This window comes from Thermobia domestica, chromosome 8, assembly GCF_964235325.1.
Source record: "Thermobia domestica chromosome 8, izTheDome1.hap1.1, whole genome shotgun sequence".
Taxonomy (NCBI): Eukaryota; Metazoa; Arthropoda; class Insecta; order Zygentoma; family Lepismatidae; genus Thermobia; species Thermobia domestica.
The window spans coordinates 204,212,506-204,240,405 of NC_137461.1; the positions used below are offsets into that span (position 1 = coordinate 204,212,506).

General features: G+C 34.4%; 1 long non-coding RNA gene across 1 annotated transcript; it reads right to left on the reverse strand.

Moving 5' to 3' along the window:
* Window positions 1–16,641: 16,641 nt before the first annotated feature.
* LOC145691929 (uncharacterized) lies at window positions 16,642–27,845 on the reverse strand. Its single transcript, XR_014132586.1, has 2 exons — window positions 27,733–27,845; window positions 16,642–17,195 (listed from the first exon to the last, which is right to left on the reverse strand). It is a non-coding gene; the product is annotated as an uncharacterized LOC145691929 (long non-coding RNA).
* Between the last annotated feature and the right edge of the window lie 55 nt (window positions 27,846–27,900).

A 27,900-nucleotide genomic window follows, 5' to 3' on the forward strand; every position in this document is an offset into this window, starting at 1 on the left:
CTGAATGACTTTTGTGCATTTTTAACATACCAGCAAAGAAAAGTAAAAGTGCTGTACTATTTTTGAATTATTCTGTAATAATTTAAAGTTACGAAAAGAAATTTCATTTGTTTACTAATCTTGTTTATTTCAAGTATTAATAATTACTGAATTTCGATTTCCTGACATCTGATGAAAAGTACAGAAAGCTAAACTTTGTTGATACTCGTATTACTAAAATGTAACTGACTAAATAAAATTCTACCTTTGAACCATTTGTTTGTTCTTTCAGTACAGAAGTAAAAGTGTGGGGGAACGAAGGGGAACGCCGTCCCCCAGCTTCCAGAAAATATCCGTTGCGTCCCCCCACTTTCTACCAAAATTACAATGGGCAAAGGTAGGCACGGGGAACTGCGCGCGGTGCCGGAAACTTGGAAAAAGTGGACAAAAATAGTTTATTCCCAAACAATGGAAGTTGACGGACGTCTGTCTATCGTTCTATATGTAATTGTCCTTTCTAAATCGATTGCAACTACTGCAAAAGCGATTCGGAGAACCCCTGCTGCTATACGTGCAGTTACATATACAGGGTGATCCAAAAGTGGGGAAACCCCTCGCATAAATATCAAATACTGTAAAAGATAACCAAAGGGAGTGTAGCGAAGTAATAAAGGTGAAGAGAAATTGGGGAGGACATAGAACAATGAAAGCCACCATCTTGAAATCCACCATCGTGAATCATACATACAGTTTATAAGTTGAAAACATAGCATGTTGACGTCTTATGTGAATTGGACATCGCTAGCCAGTACGATGTTATGACACGTATTAATGTGCATCCAAGAAGCGGTTACAGGTTTAATGTGCTTTCCCTCTAATTGTATATGCAGCTAATAAAAAGATGGTGTAAAAAATGTGTGCTTGGCCTTAGGATACAAAATTAAAGTTCGCAGTTTTGCACTCGCACCATTTTCGAAGGAACATAATACTTACTGGAAAGTAATTTAGTTCAGGATTACGTTGTTTCGGTAAGATTAAAAGATTCAGTATAGAATCTTCTTATATACAGTACTACTGCACTGACGTGTAATATACAGCAGCTCCACATGACTGATAGTTTATCACAGCAATGTGTATGAGGCTTTCACTACAACTTTGATTCAGGGACAAAGAGCAATCCAAATTACGTACAAGACAATACCCCTTTTCCTTTTGTAAAGCTCAGATAGCGGATCTCCATTGCTACCACTACAAGATTATTTATCACGCATTTCCAGTTAGATGAGGCTGAGTCCTTCAGCTGCACTCGGCTGCAGCTATTTACAATGCTCAACCTTTGTACTACTCATGGTCAACTCAATAAAACTTATTTTGCAGATAAGGAAGGATAAGCTTAGACTGCAGAGCTACTAACATCAGCGTATGTGTAACTTTTGTATAACACTAACAAAGCTATCATATAAATGATATGACAATGCATAACAAATAAAACTCTTCACTAAACACACACTATTTGAGTCTTTTATTTGTTCATGTTAACATGCCTTTTATGGACAGCGAAAATATTCCTATGTCCTGAAACTCCGGGTTTGGAAACAGGAGATATATTTATAATCAAATATCAATACTGATTTCATAGGCAGCGAAGTTGACAAAATCGATTTTTGACTGATTTTTCCCAATTTCCGACCACTGTGCTGCGTGACGTCATGCGTCCCCCTACCTTTTCAGATCCACTTTTACCCTTACTTTCAGAAATATAGAATTAGTTTTAGTAACTGGTAATTGAATATATATTTATTTTGCCTTCAGTAATAGAGAGACCACAAAGCTATGAGCGTATTTTATACTGAAGATTGATTATATATTGAAGTTTCGTATACCGATCCTTTTTAGCAAAAATTGTCTCATCGATTTGTGAGAAGTCGCCAGAGAATCTCACCTTCAAGAGAGAATAGTTGAAGTAGAATATATTGTATTGTAAGATTGCTAATGAAGTATAGAAAAAAATATCTGAGTCCTTTTAATCATTTCTTTTCTAGAAAACTTCTCATTAAAAACTCGCTCCACGAATAAATAAACTCTTCTACAATGTTGGAAGAGAAATCTTATATATCATATTGTAACATTACCATTAAAATATAAACAAAATAGACAGAGCCTTTTTTGAGATCTCCGGTAAAATACGTCTGAGTACGGTAAGTTGGAAACTGTTCCTGAGTAGTCTTATTAAACCCTAAAGTTTCAAATTTTATGTCGAAACGTTTATCTGTGTAGCATCTAGGCTTTAGTACATACGAAAATAATAAGAAACAGAATGCTTTTCTTTTGTCAAATTTAGGTCATTAAACACAATTTCATTTTTAATCTAGAAACTTGGGATTGGCTGTTTCAGATATATAGTCAAGAAACACCATATTTACTTTGATTCATTTATACGAATTTCAGAAATCCGATTCCAAGGGACAGGAAAAGAGATAAATTAGACGACAAACCCAGAGGGAAGGAGGAAAGCTTTTTGGGTCTGTTCAACTGATATTTGATACATCGTAACTTTTAATATACAAAATGCCAATATCTAGCTGTTTTACATGAAATTTGGAAATTTAACTCCGATGGAGACAAATTCGTTATATTTAATTGATGGTAAATACAGTGCAAGAGGCAAATTCTGGTTTTAGTCGTTGAACAAGCACAAAATTTGGCATTATGGACTCTTTTTACACCCAAAGTACAAATAGAACATTCACTTACACAAATGTTAAAAATTCTACTTAAACAGGGTATGAATAGGTTCCAATATAGGAGATATAAGAGAGAGGAATTGTTTTTGAACCGTTGGACGTAGAAAGAAAGCATGGCCTTATTTATGTCGGAAAAGTTTCACTGTGAAACTTTTACAGACAGAATACAAACAGTGTATTCATTGGCACTAATTTAGGAAATCCCACTCCAAAAGAGTACAGTGAGGCAAAATTTAGATTTTAGTAGATGTATCTATATTCTAGAAGACAGCAAGTTTCCCCTTCTTTTCTTTCTTTCTTTCTTTTTTTCCAATTTGAGTGATTTCCACCTTCGTTTGACAAGTTATATTCCCAACTAGTGTTGCCCATGAGATGAGAAATAATTTTCGTGACGATGTACAGGGTGAGACATGACTTTTTCAAGAAAAATAAATATCCTTTTGGAGACAAGAAACCATTTTGAGCACATCTTTTCGACGCAAGATAATCTCTCTCGTCTCGTAAGCAAAACTAATCCTAAATAATAGGGTTAATCCTTAATTAAATCTGAAATGAAAAAGTATACATTGTGTTAAAAAGAACTTCTTAGATCTGAGAAGATGTTTCGTATCTGTGTACCGAGAAAATATTTTCTTAGAAACGAGATTTAACAAACTATAAGGAAAACAACAGTATAAACTTCAGTTCTATTTTATGAAACTTCTTTCACTTTCCTTTTATTTCTCATGAAAGAGGGTTTCCACTCTTGTTTCTAAGAAAATATTTTCTCGGTGCACAAATAAAAGAATCTCATATTTCAGAAAATGTTTATAAGGTGCATATTCCATGAAAATCGAATTTGAAAGTTATCCTACAACATTTCCTTACAGTTTGCGGTGAATTCATCCCTTATCCTCAAGTTTAACCTCAAACAATCCTCCTATCAAACGCCACAAAAACCAGATAATTTCGAGAAAAGATAAATATGTTTCATTAGATGATGTGATGTAATCCCTTATTACCTGCCTGATTTCAACTCCATACTGTGCAGTCATCACTTGTCAGCTCAAAAAGCTCAAACAAAATTATAATAAACAGAAGTATTGGGGATTCTGAACTGACAAGTAGCGGCCAGGATTTTGCTTTGAAATGAAACTGAGCGCAAATAGAATAGAAACAGATTATGATGTTAAGGGGAAAGAATAGTATAGAAAAGAAATAGCTGATGGGATTGGTCAATTTACTTGCACTTGAAGATGTTTCTGGTCTTGTTCTCGTGCTTCCTTCGGTTGGTCGTCATCCTTCCATTCCTTGAATTCTTCTCCTTCCGTTGGCTAATGATGAATGAGGTGCGAGTTGAAATCCAATGCGGTACGTATGCAGGGCCGGATTTCCATGTTTTGCGTCCATGGGCCCTTGCCGCCCTTAATCACACCAATCGCATCGCTCTACAAAACTTTCATTCTTCTGGATCCATTTCTTAAAATATCATTTTTACGTTTGCTACTAAATTATAATTATTACTATTACTAGTTACTACTGTTCTTATTTGTTATTACTAATTTTATGTAATATATTTTAGGTCCTATATCTGGCCAGCATTTGGAGTAGATTAATTAAAACTTGCCTGGCTTCTGTTTAACCTACTCAACATTACATGGTGTAAAAGACAGCGAAATATAAAACAATTTTAAATGATATAAAGAGTTATATTACTGTACCTAAAATGTACAAAACGTCGCTTCTGAAACTTTTGTGTGTAAAAACTGTTTACTTGTTGCTTTGACATTGACAAAATCATTAATAACGTCATCAAAATCAAGTTTAACAATCAAGTCATTTTAGATGGCTAAAACAGCTAAATGATCCAGTCTCTTCTGAGAAAGAGTATATCTCAAATAGTTTTTGACTCTTGACAATGTGGAAAATGATCTTTCCGCAGCACAATTAGTTGCTGGTGTACATAAAAACACTTTAAGGCAAACACTTATGTCAGGGTATAAGTCCTGAAGATTTTTCAATATGAGAAATCGGTTAAGTTGCGATAGTGACATTTTTTTTAGCACTTTCACGCCAATTTGTGTAAGTACAACTGTAGAGCTGCCTACTGCCGCTCTTTTTAACAGATCCATCGACAACTGATAAAACCACTATAATAATCAATTGACTTATGGCAATATTTACTACGACTAATCTGCTACAATATTATGGTAGTCACGTCCTTTAAAAAAAGGTTTCGCTTATTTTGTTGAGTCGTTAGTGAAATATGTATTTTCAATAGTTTTATCGTTTCTCTCTCTTTCTTTCTTTTTTTTTTTTTTAAATGCACCCCCTCAAAATTTGTCGATCTGGTCCCGGGCCCATGTGGCCCATGCCTAAATCCGGTCCTGTACGTATGTCAATACAGGTGTTTCTGTAGAAATGAACTTTTCTCAAAATAAAAATACTTATGATGTTGCCGAAATATAGTCTCAAGTACAAGCAGACGTAATAAATGAAGGCGCGAACTTCTAAGACTCGTAACCCTGGCTCCGCATAACTACTTGTTCGTCGACTAAGAATTCAGTTTCAACTCCTCTTCAACAAGGCATCTCCTACAGTTTTTATTCGACGTTCCCTGGGTCATTCCCTCGTCAATGGTCGTTGACGTTAAAAAATGAAGACAATGTAGATTGACCAAGAATAAGATGCTGATGGGAGTGTGTACAAAGGAAACAATCTGCAGGTTTTATTCATTGAGAAATACACATGTAGAAACAAGTAGAAACAAATCGACAAAAAGTGATAAAAGCTTTCGTTATTGAGAAATAAATGAATTGGTGAATGAACTGAGATTAAAATAATAATAATAATAATAATAATAATAATAATAATAATAATAATAATAATAATAATGTGTCACTCTGTCATTGACTTGACGATGATGAATCAGACTTCGTGATTTCAAAAAGAATAATGATCGTAATTTCCACTAAGTCCAACTCGATAAGAAATGTCCCAAACTTCATAATAAAAGTAATACCTAATGCATCAGGAATGTATAACATCTTTACATCTCTTCACATCCTTTCACAATACAGTAGGCCCAATTAGGAAATCTCAAAAAATGGTATATGAAATATTCCTGAAAATCTTATGATTTTTATGAACGTCATCATTAAAAATTTTAAAAATAGTAGCTAGTAAAATAATAATAGCCTTTGTCTTTTATTGATTTTTACTCCAAACAATAGGGTTAATCATCCTTTAAATAGAAGGTGCACGTTATATGTCATAAAAAGGAAACCATTTTATGCAGTTAGTTCTGGTATATACAGTATAAAACAGAATAACAAAATGGTCCATCAAGATGGATATAAGATTGGTGCATTTATCTTGAAACGCCCTTGTAAATTTTAAACTAATAGATAAAGAACTCTGAAATTTTAAACGATGCAAGTATCGACAGGGATGATTTTTTAAAAAATATTTTATAGACCATTGTTTTTAAATTTTTATTTATAAAGTTTAGTTTGGAAAATTGTTTAAAATTTTTCACTACGTGAAAATTTGTATCTCACTGAAAAAATTACAAGCCTAAGGAAAGAATAATTTCTGAAAAGTAGGAACAATTTAGAATGAGAAAATCTGGGAAAACTTTACACAAGAATTTCATAATCATGATGTAATCAAACATGTCAGAACAAGTTTAGACAATGTCTGCAGAGTTGCGTCATATCTGTTTATGACATGAACATCAGTTTTCTCATATATAGGTATCGTTTGAAATGGTATCAGTTGCAATGTAATCGGTTATAATGGCCACTTTCTACAGTTTCTAAACACACTCGATGTGGTGAAGTCATTTACCAAGATATGTACTTTGCAGCAGAATACATCTTATAAAATTATATCTAGTCGAGTTATTTTCACAAGGTTTGGACCGAGATCATTTGTTATTCCGGAAGGTCTTAAGAGTGTTATTTTGCCTGAAAGATAACTATCCACCGAAGCTTGAAAAGCAATACGAACTATAAAGTTCTTTCAAGTACCAGTATCGTATACTTATATTACAGAATACTTATTGGAAGATGTTGTTAATTCAGAATTGTACACAATGCCTGAAATACCATTACATGTTTAAGTTGAAAATAATGCTTGTGTATATTAGATACGATGATGGAGCTTATAATGTCAGCATGACATACAAATAATTGATAAGAAAATGGTGCTCCTACGAAAGATAAGTACAATGTATATAAAATAAATACAATATTGTGTACCTATCACAAATTGAGTCGAACAACTTTACAAGTTCATTGCAGTGTGTCAATCATTTTGTTGAAGTATGTTGGAAAACAACTGTATTTTGAACAAAATATATTTTGAAAAATGTGTAATACATCTCATACAACATGTATCTAGAATGTGTGAAGCTGGTCGACAACAATCGTATAATACACACATGTATTGCTTAAGAAGACTTCAGTTCAAAACAAAATTGTAAAGAAGCACAAAATTTGTATAAACAGTATTCAAATCCTTTGTCAAACAATCCTGTTAGCGGTGAACAATAGCCATGACCAACCACAATGTGCAGTATGTGTTTATAAAAAGTAAAAATAAATTATAATTTTAGTTAATTTGGATTTATTATTTCAAGTCTATGAACAGTAAAACGAAAGATAACAAAAGCAAATATAAACGATGTTGCTCAACTCTGCTGACATTGCATAAGCTTCTTCTGACATGTATGATTACATTATGATGATGAAATTCCTGGGTCCACTATTGTCAGATTCTTTTACTTTAAACTGTTTCGATTTTTTAGAAACGATTCTTTCCTTAGATTTGTATTTTTTAGTGAGTTACGAATTTTTAGGAAGTGAAAGATTTTAAGAATTTTTTATATCAGAATTTGAAATAAAACTTTAAGAAAAAATGTTCGAAAAAATATTTAAAAAAAGAATATTCAGTAATTATTGAAAAATGTTAAGCAAAGATTTGAAAGTGACCAGCCAACCAAATTACAGCAAGGAAATCAAGTAAAGTGTACACCAGATCTTTATGTACCAAATTTGGTTCCTGAATTTTGGGATAGATTCTGGACCCAAATCATCATGAATATGGCGCGTGAAAAAATTGGACAATTTTCAAACTAAACCCTTAGTAAATATCCAAATTTAAAAAATAAAAAAAAACTTTTCAATAAAAGCAAAATTTTGAACCTTGAAAAAAAAGATATTTAAACAAAAATATTAAAACAGCGATTTAAGAAAATAAACAAAGTATTACAGAAACTTAAAAAGAATTAATTTGAAAGTGATAAGCTAATCAGATTATATCTAGGCAGGGGTACAAGTGGATCTGAAAGGTAGGGGGACACATGACGTCACACTGTCCCCGTGCATGTCTTTACCCATTGTAATTTCTTTAGAAAATGGGGGAACGCCAGAAATATTTTCTGAAAGTGGGGAGATGGTGTCCTCACGCGTTCCCCCTCACTTTTACCCCTTCATCTAGGGTAACTTTAGACTATAAGTTGTGATGGAAGTTCTAAGTGCCAAATTGTTGTTGTTAGATACTAAAAGACTGTAATAACTAACCATTAGGTTTCAAATCCTAATTTTTTCCACCAATTAACTTGGCTATGGATTGTAACTACAATTCAAGAGCTCAACAAAATCTCAAGCTTAAAATTTTAAAACAATGTTCAAAACATTATTTGATAATAGCTTTCAAAACAGTGTAATATTTTAAAGTAAATTTCCAGTGTTTAGCTGATTAGATTGAACCGAATATAGTTTTCCACTAATGATATGAGTTTTGACTAAAATTCAAAGTATGGGGTTGTTATTGTTACATATTAGTCGATTTTAATAATTATATATCAGGTTTAAAGTCCTTCATAAATCCATCAACGACCCTAGACTATGAGAGTTGGCTACTTTCTTAAGGTTCAAAAATTTGCAAACTAAAAATTTTAAAAATCAATCAGTGTCGAAAGATTTTTTGAAATTAAAGATTTTAAGTAGAAATTTTGAAACATTTTAAAAACTTTGAAACAAAGTGTTGAATATGATCAACCAATCAGATTGCATCAAGAATACCTTCCTACTAATGATGATCTTAGTCTATGAATCGTACTAACGTACAAATATTTTCAGCCTGAAATTCTTAAACAAAACTTTTGAATAACTTTTGAAAAAATTAAACGAAGATTTGAAAAGTTATCAGTCAATCAGATTACAACAATAATAACATTTGCTCTATAGCGATCAACGTCGAAACCGGAAATGATTAACTTTAACTACTTTTACTTTAAATTGGGGTTAACCTTTGAGATGGAACCTATTCTAGGAACACTGAATCGATTGTTAAGGATCACTTCTCGATATCTGTCATCGTTTTTAGTATGATACCAGTCAACAGACGGACATATCAGTTCTATAAGACTTCCGATATTTAAGTCTGGAAGACTAGTAGTCGAAAACGGAAAGTATTATTATTATTATTATTATTATTATTATTATTATTATTATTATTATTATTATTATTATTATTATTATTATTATTATTATTATTATTTGATTTTCAATAGCTAATATAAGTTGCTTTGCGAGATATTTTATTTCGTATTTTATTTCTTATTAATCATCAGACCTAAAGCATTCCTTTTTTTTATATATTTGAACAATATCATACAGCATTATTACAGAAACTTTAGATGATATCAATCCACAACAAATGACTTAAGAAGCCCATATAAATTTTGTTCCCCGCTTGCCTTCAACATCTCCCAAAATAAATGGGATTCTACAATTTATTTGATTTTCTAGTTAACATTATAGACCCTGATACAACTAGCTATTGTTTCGATCGATCGCTTTGGATGCTTGTCATAATGCAATGCTAGAGTACTTTTAAATTCTTGAAATGGGAAAAAATCAATAAAAGATGTTTGATGCATTTAGCAAGAACTAGGGCTATACCATTTTACGCAGAAACGAGTAAAATGCGTTTAATTGAATTTAATCTTGTAAATAAAGGTACAAGAATTTCGTATCTAGTTTTCAGTCAATTTAAAAATACTTTCCAATATTCTAAAGGAGGCAAAAAAATAGAGCGGGAATCGCCTGCTGTAACCCTTCCTGGCTACGGACCTCAAACAACGTTCTAATGAAAATGAACGAAATTGTCAGGTTAAGTTCGCTTTATGGACGCAAGCAAGTATACTTCACCACTGGTTGAGCGAGGAAGTCTGTGTCAAGAACAGTTCCTTTTACAAATTCATCAAACAAGAGCGAGTGCAAATTATATATTGAATTTCTTTAATTCAAATACGTAAAAAAAGAAAGAAAAGAAAAGAAAAAAAGAAACACAACTGTAAGTAAATCTAGAAGGAAGATCGTGAACCCTTAAAAGTGAAAGCAAAGCAATTATTTTGCAGAAATTTGTGACATATTACAGTATCAGGTCTGTTAAAGTGGAACATTTCATTACTTGCTAAAAATCGCCCAAAGCTTTAATTTATGTACTGTTACCTACTTAATATATATATATATACTTAAACATTTCAATGTTAACATGACTAAAGTATTCCTATTATGTATTTATCCTTTCAGCAAAGCTTGTAGTAAAAATTTAAGCTTTTAACATTGAAAATGCAAACTTTTAACATTGAAAGTGAGATGTGTGAGGTAATCGGTTAGGGTAGTTAAAGATACTATTTCAATTTCGAGTTTTGCGTATAGAGAAACTATTTTAAAAGAACTGAAGAAGGTAATCTATGAGATTCAAACCCACAACCCTTCCACTGGACAATGAAACTATTAATGTGTGGTCAGCTAGTAATGCAAATAAACAATTTTAGGGTAATTATGTTGTTTCTTTTACCGCAGTTGTTTATGAAGCAGATAGATGTGTAATACAAATAAGCAATAGTCCTGACTATTTGTCTAGTGGCTAGTACGCCTTAAACTGTAGGTCCAGCTCTCATATGGATACAACCTTAGTGTGGAAGAACGCCAAACAACAAAGAATAAGTAATAACAGTTCAAATTAAAAGAGTTCCAATTATATGAACAGACAAGGGCGTACGAAGAACTTCGTCGAGGGGAGGGACTCAAGTTCCTAAGTTCATATCATTTCAGGTGCTTGGATCAGTCTTGGGAAGTAACGTAACGCAAGTAACGTTTCCTAGTAACGCGTTACATTTTTTTTGCAAAGTAACTGTAACTGTAACGCGTTACAAATTTTTAAGTAATGTACCTAGTTTGCGTTACTTTTTCGCGTTACATTTTGGATGAGAAACTACAATATATGTATATTTTTTCGGAAACAAATGTGTCTTTCCTGTAAGTGAAATTCTCAGAATGGAACAATGGAGCATGAACGATGTCAATGACCGACGATTCCTGCACTATTCGCCTTTTCCCGTTTCGCCTTATGACCTCTAGCAATGAAATTTGGATGTAAAACCTGTTATCACTTTTCATCTGAATGTAAGGCGGAACGGGAAATCTCGATGTGCATTTTCCCGTTCTGCCTTACGAACTTTACGTTGGTAGGCTTGCAAATACATTCATAGATACAATTTGCTTTGTTTATTTATATAAGAAAATATAGTGCATCTTCCTGTTTTTGGAAGTTGAGGACAGCCTCAGGAAAATCACGTGTACTGATTGCAAGCACACTGAGAAAAAAAAACTGTAGGTGGCGTACTTAAAAAGATAGGTTACATGAGTAATTCATGTAGTTTTTGGACTTAACGTACAACAGACGTATAACTGAAAACGCATGTTTTATAATACTTTCTGTATAAGTGTCTGTATAAATATCTGTACGTACTTTTCGTATGAAACAATATAGGCGGTCAGAATCTCACATAGAAATGGAGGCATATAACATACAGCTGAGGAATGTAACATAAGTATATGCATGTGATATACGGAAAACTGTTAGATGTCAGACATCCTGCAACGGCATGATGTAACATCCAAGGACAATGTCTATGTAGCATACGGATAACGTATGCTCCGTACTGATGTCTGTAGTAAGCAAGAGGATAACGTATATTTGTACAATATACCGCTGTCCGGAGAACGGATTTTTCTCAGTGCACCTGGAAGATTTTGTCTTAGATTTTGACAGCTCCAAATCAATACATTCAGTGAGTGAACTACGAGTGCAATGGTACTGGTAGTCAATTTTACTTTGATTGGTGTTATTTTTATAAAGATGGAGAACGAAAATATTTTATCGTTCGAACATTTGAAAGAATACTTTTTCTTAAAAGCTGAAGATGATGGTGAACAGAATTTAAAAGTAAAGTGGTGCCCCGACGGGAAATATTTATCAACAACTAGGGTGCCATAATTAACGACATACAGAAAGGGGTTAATATGAATAAACTGTGTTCTGATGAGCAGGTCTACTTTATTGATGTAATGTTGATGGTATGTAATATTAGAATTCTTTTAGATCAGTTTGCGTATCCTAAAGTCCCGTTGATTATAGAGTTTGGAACAACTACCTTTAAAAAGCATGTATCGACTTTAGAGTTATTGGCAAGTTTCGATTCACCCCCAGTTCATGTGTTCTCATTTTGTCAATTGTAGGTAATTTTCTGTATATTCTGTATTTTTAATTTTATATAGCAACATTGTTATTATTATATAATTAATTTAGCAGAATAATAATAAGCAACCATTTTTTCTAACGCATAGGGATAGGCACGAATCAAGATATAACTCGACTCGAATCCAAGTCGAGTTTCGAGTCGAGTCAAAATTAATATTCTCGAGTCGAGTTTCGAACCGATTCATTGTTTTTGGCGTCGAGTTTCGAGTCAAGTTGAGTTTGATAAATGGCTCGCTCGTTTTAACTCGTTTTGAAATCATGGCCTGATTACACTGGAAAGCGAAAGCCATGAGAAATGTAAGCTAAGCAGTAATATGGAATACTCTTAGTGTTGCTCACGAGAGGGTACACTGCTCGTATCTCTTCTCGTCTCGATAGCGAGACTACAAGAGATATTTTGTAACAAGCTCAGTTCGGTTAGGCACAACTGAGCCCATGGCTCGACCCGGCTCGCTTGGGGTGAACCATCAGTTCGCGTTGGCTTGGTTGGGATTAGCCATCTGCTCGGTTCGGTTCAACTGAGCAGAGGACTCTAGCCGAGTCGGTTCGATGAGCTGTTGGCTCGGCTCACTTCTCGGTTTGGGTCGATAGTGAATGAGCTGTGAGCCGAGCTGCTTAAGTCGTTGACAATTCTAAACCCGGGCCGAGCAGTTTTGAAGATATTTGGCCAGTGGCCTATAACTTTTAACAATGTTTGGCTTGAGCCCGAATACTTAACCTAGACCCTCAACCCAAATTCAGAAGCTCGTGAATAATGTCCTTGATTCCTATACTTCACGACCACCGAGGTTGGCAATCAACTACTTTTTTAGTATTCAGATATAAACCGCCTATCTTTCATGTTTATACACAATGTTGTTATAATAATAATAATAATAATAATAATAATAATAATAATAATAATAATAATAATAATAATAATAATAATAATAATAATAAGTTGTAGTAGTAGTAGTACTATTGATAATAATTATATTGTCTATGTATGATATTTGAAGAGAATACTCGAAACTATACACCAGATTTGGCTCGACTCAACTCGAAACTCGACCCGAATTCGAGTCGAGTTGGAGGAAATTTTTTAAGCCGAGTTCTCGGGTCGAGCTCAAAGATGTCTCTTTCTAGTCTAATCGAGTTTCAAAGAAAACTTGCTCGAACTCACTCGTGCCCATCCCCACGAGTAACGCAGTATGGCATTTGAGTCAATGTTACATTACATTAAAATGTTCATATAGCTGTCAAGTAAAAAATTGTCCTTGCATTTACATAAATCGATTCAGAACATGTAATAATAATAATAATAATAATAATAATAATAATAATAATAATAATAATAATAATAATAATAATAATAATAATAATAATAATAATAATAATACCGAAAACTGAAGTAATAAGATTTTTTCACATATTCAAAGTTTCGGACCTAAAAGTAACGCGTTAGCAACGCGTTACTTTCGAAGTAAAGTAACAGTTACTTTTTTGAGGCAAGTAACGCGTTACATTTTAACAGAAAGTAAAGTAACTTGTAACGCGTTACATTTTTGCAAGTAACTTACCCAACACTGGCTTGGATACATATTTAAATATGGTGAATATTTATTTTTGCATAATATCTTGCTCGAAGTCTGGAAATCCTCTCTTGGGTATGTCCCTTTGTATAGCAGAGAATAGACAAGTTATCTAGATGGAGTGAAAACCTTTAAGGAAGTGTTAGGAAAATTCAGGATAAGAGAAAAGTACCAATATTATTCGTAAAGAAATTGTAATCCTAAGATAATGTACAAGCTATTGTACAACTCAAAAGACAGCGGGATAATCACACATACTGCTTGTAACTGTTGCATTCAAATTAATATATTAACAGGTGACTGCACTGAACTTGCTAAATTTGCAGAATGTGTTCAGCCACTGATAGCAGAATATGTTCATGATAATTTTGTCATATTTGAGGATTCCTCAATAGAATAACCTGCTGTTACTTACGTTCCTACAGAAAGGAAAGTTTGGATTTCAATTTACTTTTGTATTTTCCTTGTTAGTATATCCTTATTTTTTGCAATTACTTGTGCCCGTGTGATATACTACATTATGAAATACCATTAGAAAGGAATTGGGTTGAGAAGTATTATTAGTTTCATGGACACTGTTAATAAGAATAAGTTATTACCTTGACTTCGTGCTAATAACAAGTATAATATTACCTATTCTGTGTTTGTGGAACACTTAGAAGTCTTTGGTCGTTCTGAAAGTTAAAAGCGAATGTACACATACATTAATTTATATCTTCCCATCCAAAATTAGTGTTTCGCTTGCTATTGGTAAGATCAATACTTTCGCGAATGGTTTATTCGTTTATAGATTTTTTTTTCTTTTAGAAAGTCTATACCACCAAATATACGCGTCGAATAAAAGTGAAAAAGATTAGTAGGAAATACTGTGGGTGCTCGTAAGTTCTGTTCTCTATTTACCTATATAAATAAAAAAAATCTAGCGACTACTAGTTCCTAGACGACTAGCTCCTAGACCGCTAGACCAACTTTGAGAAATTTGGAACATGCGTGGGCCCTGTACTAACTTAGGTTTTTAGTACATTTTTAGCTAAGGGGGAGAAGGATGAAGTTGGGACTGACAGGAAAATAATCAAAAACACCCATGTTAGTGTCCAATCTATAGTTTTTGGGATCGGTGAAATGAACAGTGACACTCCTGATCGATGCCATTTAAGTCAAATTCATCCTTCATGCATATCGTAAGAGGAGAAAGAAATCAAATACTTTCCAGAAACCTTCTCCCCGTGCAAAGAAGGGCACATCAACTTGGTCATATTATAAAAAAGAAAATACAGAAATAAAATAAAATTTTGAACTTATTCCCTGTATAATTGTTTACTACCTACCTGTATGTTAGAAATAGTTTGTGTTGCAGGTGCTTCTAATTGACAGAAAATAAGTATATATATATACGTGAGTCATTCAATATATAAGCTCCACTAAGCTGTAGGAAAGTATTTTAAGATACCTTTGTAAGGTTTACATACATGTAAAAATGTCTCCTTCTTCACCTCTATACATAATCCCCATTAACACTCAAGCATGGCTAACCGTTAATTTCAGATCGTAAAACCGAGGGATTAGTGTAAATACATAGAGTTTCTACTGTTTGAAAATTCGGTGCCTATAACACGGTTTTTATCTGCAATCACAGCTATTTTAATAATAATAATAATAATAATAATAATAATAATAATAATAATAATAATAATAATAATAATAATAATAATAATAATAATAATAATAATAATAATAATAATAATAATTCGTGTTATTATTCAGTTCAAAATCTTTTCTCCTCGCGAATTCTGTCGAGTAATTTGAGACGTAAAATTTATAAGACGATATTCATGCCTGTTGTCCTGTATGGTTGCGAAACATGGCCTACTTACTCTGAAGGAACAACGTAGATGAAAGTATTTAAGAACGGACACATGAGGAAAGGGAATGGGGAGTGGCGGAAACTTCATAACGAGGAGCTGCATAGTTTATACCGTTTACAAAATATTGTTAGGGTGGTAAATCTAGGAGACTCAAGTGGGCAGATCATGTAGCCAGAAGAGAAGTAGGAACACTTTCAAAGTTTTAACTGGAAATTCAATTAGAAAATGGCCATTAGGAAGACCTAGGTGCAGGTGGGAGGAAAATAATAAGATGGATTTCGTAGAAATGGGAATACAAAGTAGAAACTGAATCCAGTTGGCTAAGGAGAGAAATCAATGGAGAGCCTTTGTGAACGCAGCATTGAACCTCCAGGTTCTATGGGCCATAGAGTTAGTTATTTAATAATAGTGGTGGTAGCAGTAATAATAATTTCATTGGAGTTACAGAGGATCATATAGTGTATATTTGTCTAAGCATTCTGTCCGAAGGTAGGAAGCAAATAAAACAGTAAAGCAGCGGTAGGGCGACCAGGTTCTTTCACCTAAAGCTCAAGAAAGGTTATTGTAAACTGGAAATCAAGAGTTGGTATAGAAGAACTGGTTTAAAATTAGGATTATTGATACACATAGAAAAGAACCAGGTAATTCTGGCTTCATTTCCGGAGCACTTATTCACTCATCTAATATTCCTTCGATATGAATTCCAACATCGACAATGAATTATCATCTTCACAGAAGGAATGTGTGGTAAATTGTGAAAATAAAAGACTTCAGAAATCTTAATGTCTTTATTCATTAAAAAAATATAATTTACAAACTTTTGAATCATTGGGAAGTTGGCCATATATTTGCTAAAAGTGTACTTTCAATTGCTACCTTAATTTAATATGAAAAACCAGCATTTGATTCTCTATAGTACTGCATGTGGCTAAAATTTTATGTTCAATTGTAGGTACATGCTTTATAAAGCCTGATACTGTCCTAATAATGGCCTTTTAAAAAGAGAGCACCAAACAATTAACAAACCAATATAATCAGTATTGACGTCCCATGCACACATTCTAAATTTAAGTATTCAAATACAGACATAATGTAATCATCTACAATTGAATGTTGGAAATATAAATAAATGTACTTAGATGTACTACTCAGAATGTGATGTAGTGAAATATAAATTTTAATATATACATTTTAATATATATGGAATGCCCATTTGTATGTTTAAATAATAAGTAACATAGTTATTTTTTTTAACATAAATTCCTTAATTCTTTAAAAAGTCATCAAGTTGGGGAATATTTCATCATATGGTGTAGAGTTGAATACTTGCTTTGCAATATATTCTATCACTTGTGCAACAACTTCTTCCAATCCAGGCTTTATTCTATTTGTTAAATTTCCTGAGTGTCGTCTCAAAAAATCGTTTGCTGCTATACCTACAAAACATTAAAAAAAATAAGAGATAAACTAAAAGAAAAAATAATTACGTAAAGAGTTGCCTAATGTAATAAGTGATGATTAGATAGGATCAAAAAGTTCAGAAGTAGCGAGGTCTGTAAACTATAAGTTATAGTTGACGCCAGGATTTTGATAATGTGAGTTCAGGCTAGGATGGGACAACACATCCTAACCAGAGTTGGCGTGGGTCAATGAAAACTTGACCCACGACCAACTGACCTACCACCCACCGTGACCCACGACCCACTGATCCACCACCCACCGTGACCCACGACCCACTGACCCACCACCCACCATGACCCACTGTGACCCAGCATAACCCACCACCCACTGTGACCCACTCTGACCCACCGTGACCCACCACCCACCATGAACCTCTCTCATCCACTATGACCTATTCAGACTCACCAAAATCCATCGTCATCAACTCTGAACACGATACACGGCCTCTTCTGTACTGACTAAAGAGTTTACACTTGTAATAAAACAAGACTGTGAAATTGTTACTAATCGGAGTTTGAATTTCTAGTCAATCGCTCAAGCACCACTCTGTTACAAAAGGTGGATCTGGCCTTTACAATATCAAATGGTAAAGGGTTTGTCAGTGAGGAAATTGAAACACTTCGAGGTGGGGGGAAATTAGTGTGTGCCTAAAATATACTTGTACTAAGAAAGTATTCTTGCAAGTGTTAATTTCTGAACGCATTCCAAAAGAAACTTCTATTCGCAGGAAAATACCCTGTACAATATGGAAAAGGTTATGGTTTCTCAGTTCACAGTATTTTTCTCACAAAAATCTTGAAAAATCAGTTTTTCATATTTTATAAAGGTGCTCGGGTACCCTATGTAAGAGCATCCCCATAAAGTATGCTCATAATTGTAATTTGTGTAATCACTAAAACACCACGTTAAATTTAAATTACAAATATGCATAATTGCAATTATTATGAATATTTATTCAAAGTAGTTTACCTAAAGCATAGAAGAGACTTACTAAAAAAAATAGGTACAAAGTTGAATAACACACATAAGCCATTACTAATACAAGTATACATTTTCTATAACTCGTAATTTTCCACCTTAAAACAAATCTGAAATCGGGTTTATTTCCTGTTGGTAACTTTCGTAGTAAATCATCCGCAGCGGAATGATGTCCATCCTTCAGCCAAGAAATAACTAGCTCGTCTACTTTGAGCTTGTCTAGCGGTGGGCCATTAACATTGATGAACAACAAGTTAGACAATGTTTGAACACTTAGTCTATTTCTAATATCAGTCATCTGTAAATTCATAAGGGGAAATCCCCGTTCGCACTCTGTCGTGGAAGTTGATAATACTTCTACCCGATTTCTGCAACTCCTCATCGACAATCTGTTTGTTAGACTTAAGTCTGATAACGATTTTTCTTAGTCAGTTTTGAAATACTCAGCAAGAAATACGTATAATCTCCCTATCACCATACAACATCTTTCCCATATCGACCATGTCAGTTGGCAATGTCGACTCATGGAGAACAGAAACTTCATCTACCACGCCTTCGATAGGGAATCTTGTGAATAAATTATCAATTAAAGCCTGATAAACTTATGATTTCTTATTTGTTTATAAATTTAATTTTTACAATGAAAGGATGAAATTTGAAAGTTCCAAATCAAGGTGAGTAGACCAACGTAAAGGGGAAAAAAGTGTAAAATTTTCCACATAATTATGCGTACAATCGAAACTACAAATTTTCGTGTAATTAAGCTTACAGTACAAATTTTATGCCTATTTTTCTCACAACTTTATGGGTTGATTGCCCTGTGCTGTAAGCGCTCCATATAATAAACATAAGCTTCAGCAATTATTATAGTAGAAAGCAATGGATATATGAAGCCAAGCACTGTATTTTTTGTTTCTGATTTTTTTTCTTAAATAACATCGATCGTTTTCGATCATTTTTACAAACCAACTCACTACCAATTTTCCATATATAGAAAGTGCCCCCTCCCCCCATAAAGGAGAATTTTAAAAAATGCTAGGACACATTCTGTTTATTTTCAATAAAGAGTTAATACACTGAATTTCAGCCTCCGTAAGTTTAACGGCGTGCGAGATATTACTTTTTTTCCCGCAAAAATTCGGATCCTCACTACCTCCTTAGGATATTATGCATTATAATAAAAGCAATATAACATCCCAGTTTGGATTAAGGTCTAACTATATACCAAAAGTAATTTCATTTGACTGTGCAATTTTACTGTGATGATCAGGCACACATAGTGGCATTCAATTTTTTATATAATAATTTATATATTACAATGATTCAAAAATGCATTTTTTCTAGTAGTTAGCTCCTCTAAAAACTCACAGATCTCGAAAGCCAAGTAGTAGTTTAAGTGCTATTGCTATTATTACAATTAAAAATATCAATATCCCAAAGTCCTGAAGTTCTTTTTTTTCACTTGGTTAGATATACTCACCTCAGGTAAGTAGACAGAAACAAGTGGAAAAGGAAGGGAAATGAATAGTGTTGCCACGAGACGAGACATTTCTCGTGTCCCGTCTCGTCTCGTCTCGTAAACGAGACGAGACACGAGACGAGACGGAACCCATTTAGACGAGACACGAGACGAGACAGACTACTTGTCCCGTCTCGAAAACGAGACGAGACGGGACGACTCGTGAAATGTCTCGTCCCGTCTCGTGTCTCGAAAATGCAAACGCTGGCGGGAATGGCCAAGATTGAAATTGCCAGTGGTCATATTGATTGCAAAAGGAAAATCCCCTTTGTGAGAAAACATGTTTAAAAGCCTTCATAGAAAAGTGTCCTCTGTCTATTGAATGAATCAATCGTGATACATGAGCTTCCAGGAATATCATTCTTAATGTCTTGTCCCCAATTCCCCTTGCTGTAACCTGAGGAATTATCATTTTTTTTTTCATTTCTGGCTGGAATGATGACAAACAAAATCAAAGACAGGGAAGATTCTTACAAGGTCAAGAAACCGAACTACCACCCCATCTGTTCAATTTGAAAACTGGATAAGGTGTACACTCATTACAGGCTGTAGTTGAAAGTTCTGGTTGAGATGCCGGATTCTCTGGTGGCGGTATTCTTTTTGCTGTATGAACCGAAATTAACCGAAAACGGCAATTGAAGTATGTCATCTTGCAACTTTTGTCTTCTCTCTTGTTCTCTCTCTCTCTCTCTCTCTCTCACACACACACACACACACACACACATACACAAAAAATACACTTTTACCATTTTACCAATCGCTCGCTTATTATACAGCAGTCATGTTGTAAAATTCACCTCTTCGTTTGGAAGGCGGGCGCAGGACAAAAAAGCAGATATTATCGACGAACCCTTCAAATTGTTTGCTTTCAGCAAATTTATGATACTAACAATAACACTTTAAATGAAGAGATTTTACAGGGGAACCTTCGTTTTGTTACGCGGAAATGTTTGATCTGGCCAGTATGCGAAATTGCCCTCTGCTTCCAAGGTTCGCCGACCCTACTGTTCCTCTCCTCTTTTAAGGTCGCGTCATAACTACCCTTCTTTGAAAACCGAAGATGCAGTAAAATTGCGACATCACGGCGGGAGTAGAAACAGCTTTCGCCCAAGGTCCTTGTCATTCACCCTTGTTTGTTTCTTTGATTTTTGCAGGAAAGTGAGTGATTCTTGCTTTCCTGTATTAAGAAAACATTAATTACTGTAGTGCTCGTGTTAGCCTATAAGCATGTCGAATTCTACACTAAGTACTTGTCGCAATTATAGTAGAAATACTACGGGTTCCAAAGTTATTTATCATGTATTTCCCTCGGTTCCTTTGCGGAAAGTTTGGCGAAAGAAATGCTGTCGGAAAGATATCTTTAAAGTTGAAAACGCCAGCGTCTATTCCGATCATTTTATTCCCGAAGCTTATGGACATAATTTAAAATGTGAGCTTCTAAATATTCTACCCAAGAAAAAGTTTAAACAAGACGCGCCTTCACTAAACTTACCTTTACTATACGGAACCGTGTTGATGTAAATAATGAAAGAATTAAATGTACGGAAGTTAGGTGTTTAAAGAAAAAACAAATCAGACATTGGGGTGTAGCCACATGAAATAACTATTGTGACCGAAATAAAAAATAACTCTTTGTTTATGTTATTTTTCGTTTGTTTTGTGGAGAGTGAGGGGCATAAACCAAAGGAAGAGCTCTCCTTTTTGTGTAAAGAGAACGAAAAACTGAAGTCTAACTGTATGTACAAAGCCAAAATAATATGTTTACAAACGAAGTTAAAAGAATTGGAAAGCAAATATAATAAAGAATTAATTTCAAAGGCCAGTTCTAAAATATAATATTGTGATCGTTTCAATAAAGTGGTTAATAACCGGTGGTGGATATATTACGAAAAAGTTTTATACAGGGCCAAGTAAATATGCTAATGAATGGCAAGAAAGAACTAAGATGGATTGATTAAGATTGATAAATTATACAATCATCTGCGGTTACAAGTTCGAATCCCCGTACCCAATGTGTCAACATTTCGACGTTGTATGATTGCGAATAGATCACGACAATATAAGAAACTTTAATCCAAAATGGCCACCCAAAAATCAACTATTTTAGACCACTAGCTAATCTGGGTGTACTGTCATGAGTTTGTTACACAAACGGGGCAACCACCATTTAGTGGCACACACCCCGCGGTTATGGGAACAGATTTGTACCATGGAGGTGAAGACTGGCCCCAAGCATTCTTTGGTCCGATGTGTCGTTCAGCTCCCATTACTATGGCACTTTAAGTAGAGCTTACTGTGCAGTAACATATAAAATTTCAATCAAATACTTTCCATTACTCAATAAAATTATTTGGTTCCGAGCTTTTTTTTAAAAAAAAAATAATAATTGCAACAAATCTAAACATGCTAAAATGGAAAGTAGTTTTTGGATTGGTATGGAAACCTAAAGGCTGGAATATATGAAATCAAAGTATACACACATATCTATCTCTCGATCTCTCTATTTATCTACATATCTTTCCATCTCTCTGTCTCTCTCTCTCTCTCTGTCTCTCTCTCTCTCTCTCTCTCTCTCTCTATATATATATATATATATATATATATATATATATATATATATATATATATATATATATATATATATATGTATACAGACACTATAAAGCAAGTGGGCTGATAGTATACGATAGTGTCGGGGATGGTGACACCTTTACATCGAACTTTGCTTGTCGTGTAAACATTATTTGACATTAGTGTCTTCATCTTCAACGTACCTATGAGCAATTTACTGTATATTCGTGTATTGAAACTGGTGAAACAAATTTCAATGTTTCAGAATGTTAAAAAAAAAAAAAAAAAGCCAGGGTCGAGAAGCCTCAGACAACTAACAGCAGAGATATATTATTTTGTAAATTATTTGTCCTTGCCTTGTGAGCTTATTTGAATTTATTTTTAAGACCTTTAGGCAACTTTGGCCCACCCCGAATGGATGATGATGGGAAAATTAGTGGAATGAAGAAAGTGGTAGGATACTGGACAACTTCGAGAAAACACACACATTCGAAAAATGAAATGAAATGAAATGAAATATTTGAGTTTTAGGTCCCACGGTAATGCCGGTTAGGCTAAAGGAGACGGTGATGATGAGTAATGAATGAAATGGTGGAATGAAGAAAGTGGGATGAAACGGGAGAACCCCGAGAAAACCCACACACACGGTGTTTATCCACCATAAAGTTCACTTGGCAGGGGCTGGGATCGAACCCGAGACCCCAAGCGCCAGAGATGAGCGCTCTACCACTGAGCTACCGCGGCCCCCACACACATTCAATGTTTGTCCACCACAAAGCTCACATGGCACTAACCGAGATCGAACCGACTACAACATACACTAGAGGTGAAGGCTTCACGGTGTAGTTACCGTGACATTTCTTGTCTTTGTGTTCTGGTTAATACTTGTAACTTAGTTGTATCTTGATTAGCGTGGTGCAGCCTGCTACATTTAACTTTCGTTCCCATGGTATGCTGCTATATTTTTACGAGACAAGACGAGACAAAACGAGACAAACGAGACGAGACGAGACGAGACGGGACAGAACCTCTCGAGACGAGACACGAGACGGGACGAGCACATTTTTTCGAGACGAGACATGCTTTGCACGAGACGAGACGAGACAGCCTGAAGTCTCGTCTCGTCTCGTCTCGTGGCAACACTAGAAATGAAGGTCTTGAAAGTAAAATGAAGACAAATTTACCAGTCTTCAGAAGATACTGTCTACAATGCAGTGAGCAGAGAGGGTCGGTAGATCATACTAAGTCGGTGGGTCGCAGTGGGTCATGATGGGTCACGGTGGGTGGTGGGTCGCAGTGGGTCACGGTGGGTGGTGGGTCGCAGTGGGTCATGGTGGGTGGTGGGTCACAGTGGGTCACGGTGGGTGGTGGGTCACCGTGGGTCACATGCTGTTGACCCACGACCCACTGACCCACTCAGAAAACTTGACCCACCTGACCCACTGACCCACTCCATCTCTGATCCTAACATTGTTGCCAAACGCTCTGCAGTATTGAGCCTTAAGATCTCAAAAAATAATCCCTAAGGTTCATTCAAAAAAATAAAAAAATAAAATAAAAATAAATATAAATAAACAAATAAATAAATAAAATAAACTAGAAAAACACTGTATGATAGCAAGTAACTTATGAGAGACATAAGAAGTCACTCAAATATATCCAGACATTGCAAACAAGAAATAAACAAAATAGAAAGGATTATTATAGGAAATCTGAAAATCGAAGATAATGTGGGTGCAGCTGCACCCACTGTGCCGCCGCCTATGACTATAATGGTACCCTCTCATTTGTCTATGACCAATGGAGATCAAAATGACGGAAATGCACTAGAGGTAGTTGATTTATAGACAAAGATTTTACACTACCCACGTGTCCATTGAAGATTTATGTAGTGTTTAACTGTCAATAAATACGGATGTTCAAAGATGTATATTAGACATCCATACGAGGTAAGTTCAAAAAGTATCAAACCTTTGATTGGCAAAAATACATTTATTGATTTGGGAATCCGAAATAATAATCCCTTTAAAGTAGTCTCCCTGGTAATGCACCTATTTCTCCCGGTATTGTTAGAAACACTTCTGGAACGCAGTTTTTGAAATGGAGAGCAACCGTGGTGTTACATTCCCTATAATGTCTTCTCTTAACTCAAATTGGGCCCCTTTTAGTGACATTCTCAGTTTGGGAAACAACCAAAAGACACACGGAGCCATGTTGGGTGAGTAGGTGGCCTGATGACTAGGGATGCGCACGAGACAAGGTTTGTGGCTGTCTCGTCTCGAAAATGTGCTGTAAAAGTGATGTCTCGACTCGAAAAATGTATATTTCTCTATTGGAAGAGCCGTGTCTCGATTCGAATTTTGTCAGGAAAATCCTGTCTCGACTCGTCTCGTGCGCATCCCTACTGATGACACACACAGTATTGTGTTTGGCGATGAAAGCCTGATCAAATTTCTCGAATACCTCCTCATGTCCAAACTCTCGTTCAAAAATTGAATGTACCGATCCGATTGAGTGGTTTCCACTTGGGTATCGTCAAACGCTTATGCAAAATTTGATGTGATATCGCTGCTCAAGTTTTTCTGTTATTAAAACAAAAAAAAAAAAAAAAAAAACTGAAATCCGACGACCGTTCACTACACGTGTTCACTCGTTGGCCGACTGTCTGCGTCTGACGCTCTCTGCGGGCGGGTTAAATTCACGACTGCTCATGAATTTTTCCTTTATATCTACAATGAAAAAAAAAAACTCTCCAGCACTTTATTGGTTTACCCGGGAAAAATAATGTCAACACTTTTTAAACACACCTCGTATATAACCACACTGGGAAAGACAAAGCTATATGAACCTTAAACAAAAAGTATCGTGTTTATAATGGAAAGCAGAAATGTGCAATGTTTTTCACCTGATAATTTCTCATGTTCTATGGATCCATAAGTTGTGTTTTTTATCTGTATTTTTTTCATTTTTAGTTATGTTTGTAGTTTTCTAGACAAATTACACACAATACGAACAAATAATTGTTTTTAAGATTCTCCATATACCGTATAAATTTGAGTTCTCAACAGTTATTACGTAATAAACCGCCCACGTAAATTTTTGATCTATGTGGAAAGCTTTGGAAATTGCCATCAGTTTATTTAATGGTATTTTGTAGATACTATACTAACTCACTTCCCAAATTTTTAATATTTTTCATTGTCTTTAATTTATTCATGAAATTAAAAAAAAACTGAGATCAGCTTAGCGAAGGGCCTCAAAAGTTCCACGGACATTTCATGAACAAACATATGTAGGGTATTACGATTTCTACATATGTACAGCTATAGCTACTATAAAATGTCACATCCAACATTATATAGTGTAACGCTTAAGTAAATTGTAGTAGATATTTTGAACACTTGGCACTCTTGGAATTTTATGAGCTTTTTAGTAATTAAGTATGTGTAACTACAAACAGATGACAAGGTTTCTATTGAAACATGATTTCCGTAACTTTTCAATCACCTGTACAAACAACAGGAACAAACAATTAAGAATGTGAATGTGGAATGACGTTATACTTATATTGAGAAAAACTTTGAAAATGCATTTACTATATTTTAAAAATAAAGAATTGTAAGTACTAACAACTGTGTATGTCTGAATCCAAGACGATTTCCCATATTTTAAATAAAGAATAAAAAAAGAAACTGTGCAGAACATATTGGGTATATTTTCAGGACTTATTATAAAAACTATAGAAACAAGAATTTTAGGAATGATAAAAAAGGGAGATCAAAAGATTGCGATATGGCCAAGAATTAGTTTTTGAATCAGGGTCCACAAAATTTTTGAACCGCCCTATTTCGTTTTTTTTTTTTTTTTTTTTTTAACAGAATAAACACATCATGCTGAGTTAAGTGATAGCTTCGGTTTGGTTACGCTATATGTAATTTGTCAAATGTAAAGCGTACAAGAAAATTTTTGATTGAAATATATTGGATCTTTTGATGCTTTTTTGGATCAGGAGCAACAGAATTTTTGAACGGACGCTAAATCGAGTTTTTTTTTTTTTTTAACGGAATAAGCTCATTGTGAGTTAAGTGATACTTTGTTTGGGTTTTGCCATACTGTATGTAGTTCTCCAGATATAATACGTACAAGAAAATTTTTGCCTGAAATATGTTGGATTTTTTTATCCAAAACTTTTTATCAAAATTTAAATCAAATCAGACATGCATTTCTCACTGGAAGGGTCCATTGAATCTGTGAACTTTCAAGGCTAAAGCGGTAGGCAAAGAAAAGTGTGAAGTTTGAGCTTAATGAAAACTCGTGTTTCTGTTCAGTTCAGAGAAACTCAACATCATAAGTCGCGAAAGCAAGATGAACTCATATTTTTGGATACAAAATTGCGCCATAAAACCTCGTCTTGAATTCAGAATTGATTTTTGAATGTTGTAATTAATTTCTTGAGAGATTATATTTCCGAATGATTTCATTTTTTTACACACATTTCTAACTTATTGTCCATTCCATGTACGATAAGTAGTCTAAGTATCAATTATATTCTCCTCTTCTGATCTATGAGGTGGTAAGTTACTTTAAAAATGCCTAAAATTACTTCTTTTATAAGTTAACTATATTTGTTTTCATACTTAAAAACGAGTGGAAAGGAGGTAATTCTGATTATATAAGTTTTGGAAAATTGATGCTATATAAAAATTCAACACTATCCTGGCATAAGAAAACAAATATTTGCATGAGCAACATAGTTTCACGTAAACATCGAACGAATAGGAACAGTCGCTGAGTATAATGAATTTGATGGTTTGAGAATGTACTATAATTTTCGTTATGGTGCGCGGATGTAGCTAAGAAATTGACCGAATTTATACGGGGCCACGTAACTTGGGATTGAGAGTGTGCAAGAAATTAGCTCATTATATTATGTGTATCATTAGGAACTATAGCAGGATTATACTGAAGTTAAAACGGGACGGAAAGAACATATATGACTGGTTCATTGTGAGGGACTGAGCGTGGTGGCCATTCCGCAGAGCCCTAAGAAGGAAAGACACGACACAACATTTCGAGCATTTACAGTACGTTAGTTTCCCCAATCAATTTTGTTCCTCATTGTTCAATTTAGATAGAAATCGTGCTCATCCATCTTCCTTATTCCCCTCCTGAGAACGACTTTGCAGCGCTCTGCAACAAATTACTTATCAATATGCTTAAACACAAAACTGATACTTATCAGTATCTTAGAACAGTCGTTAAATTTTTGTTTTAAAAATTATAGCAAAAGCTTAGGTTTGAACATACCGCCAATTTGTTTTCAGATATGAATTTCATTAACAGATCACGTAACACTTCCAATTTTTAACGTGAAAGTTTTATATAGAAGTTTCACTTACTGATGTTTATTATTTATTGAAATTTAAAATAATTTGAAAACGTACCCCGTTGTGTAGAAGAGTTCAAAATGTCCCCGAAATCCACAGACATTTTCCCTACAATCAATTCAACTTTAACATGTTCGATATCAAAATATGCTACACCATCTTTATCTGCTATTTTCCCATGTAAGACAGCATGCACCTCGGTGTTGTCTGAAAGTAGAAAAACAA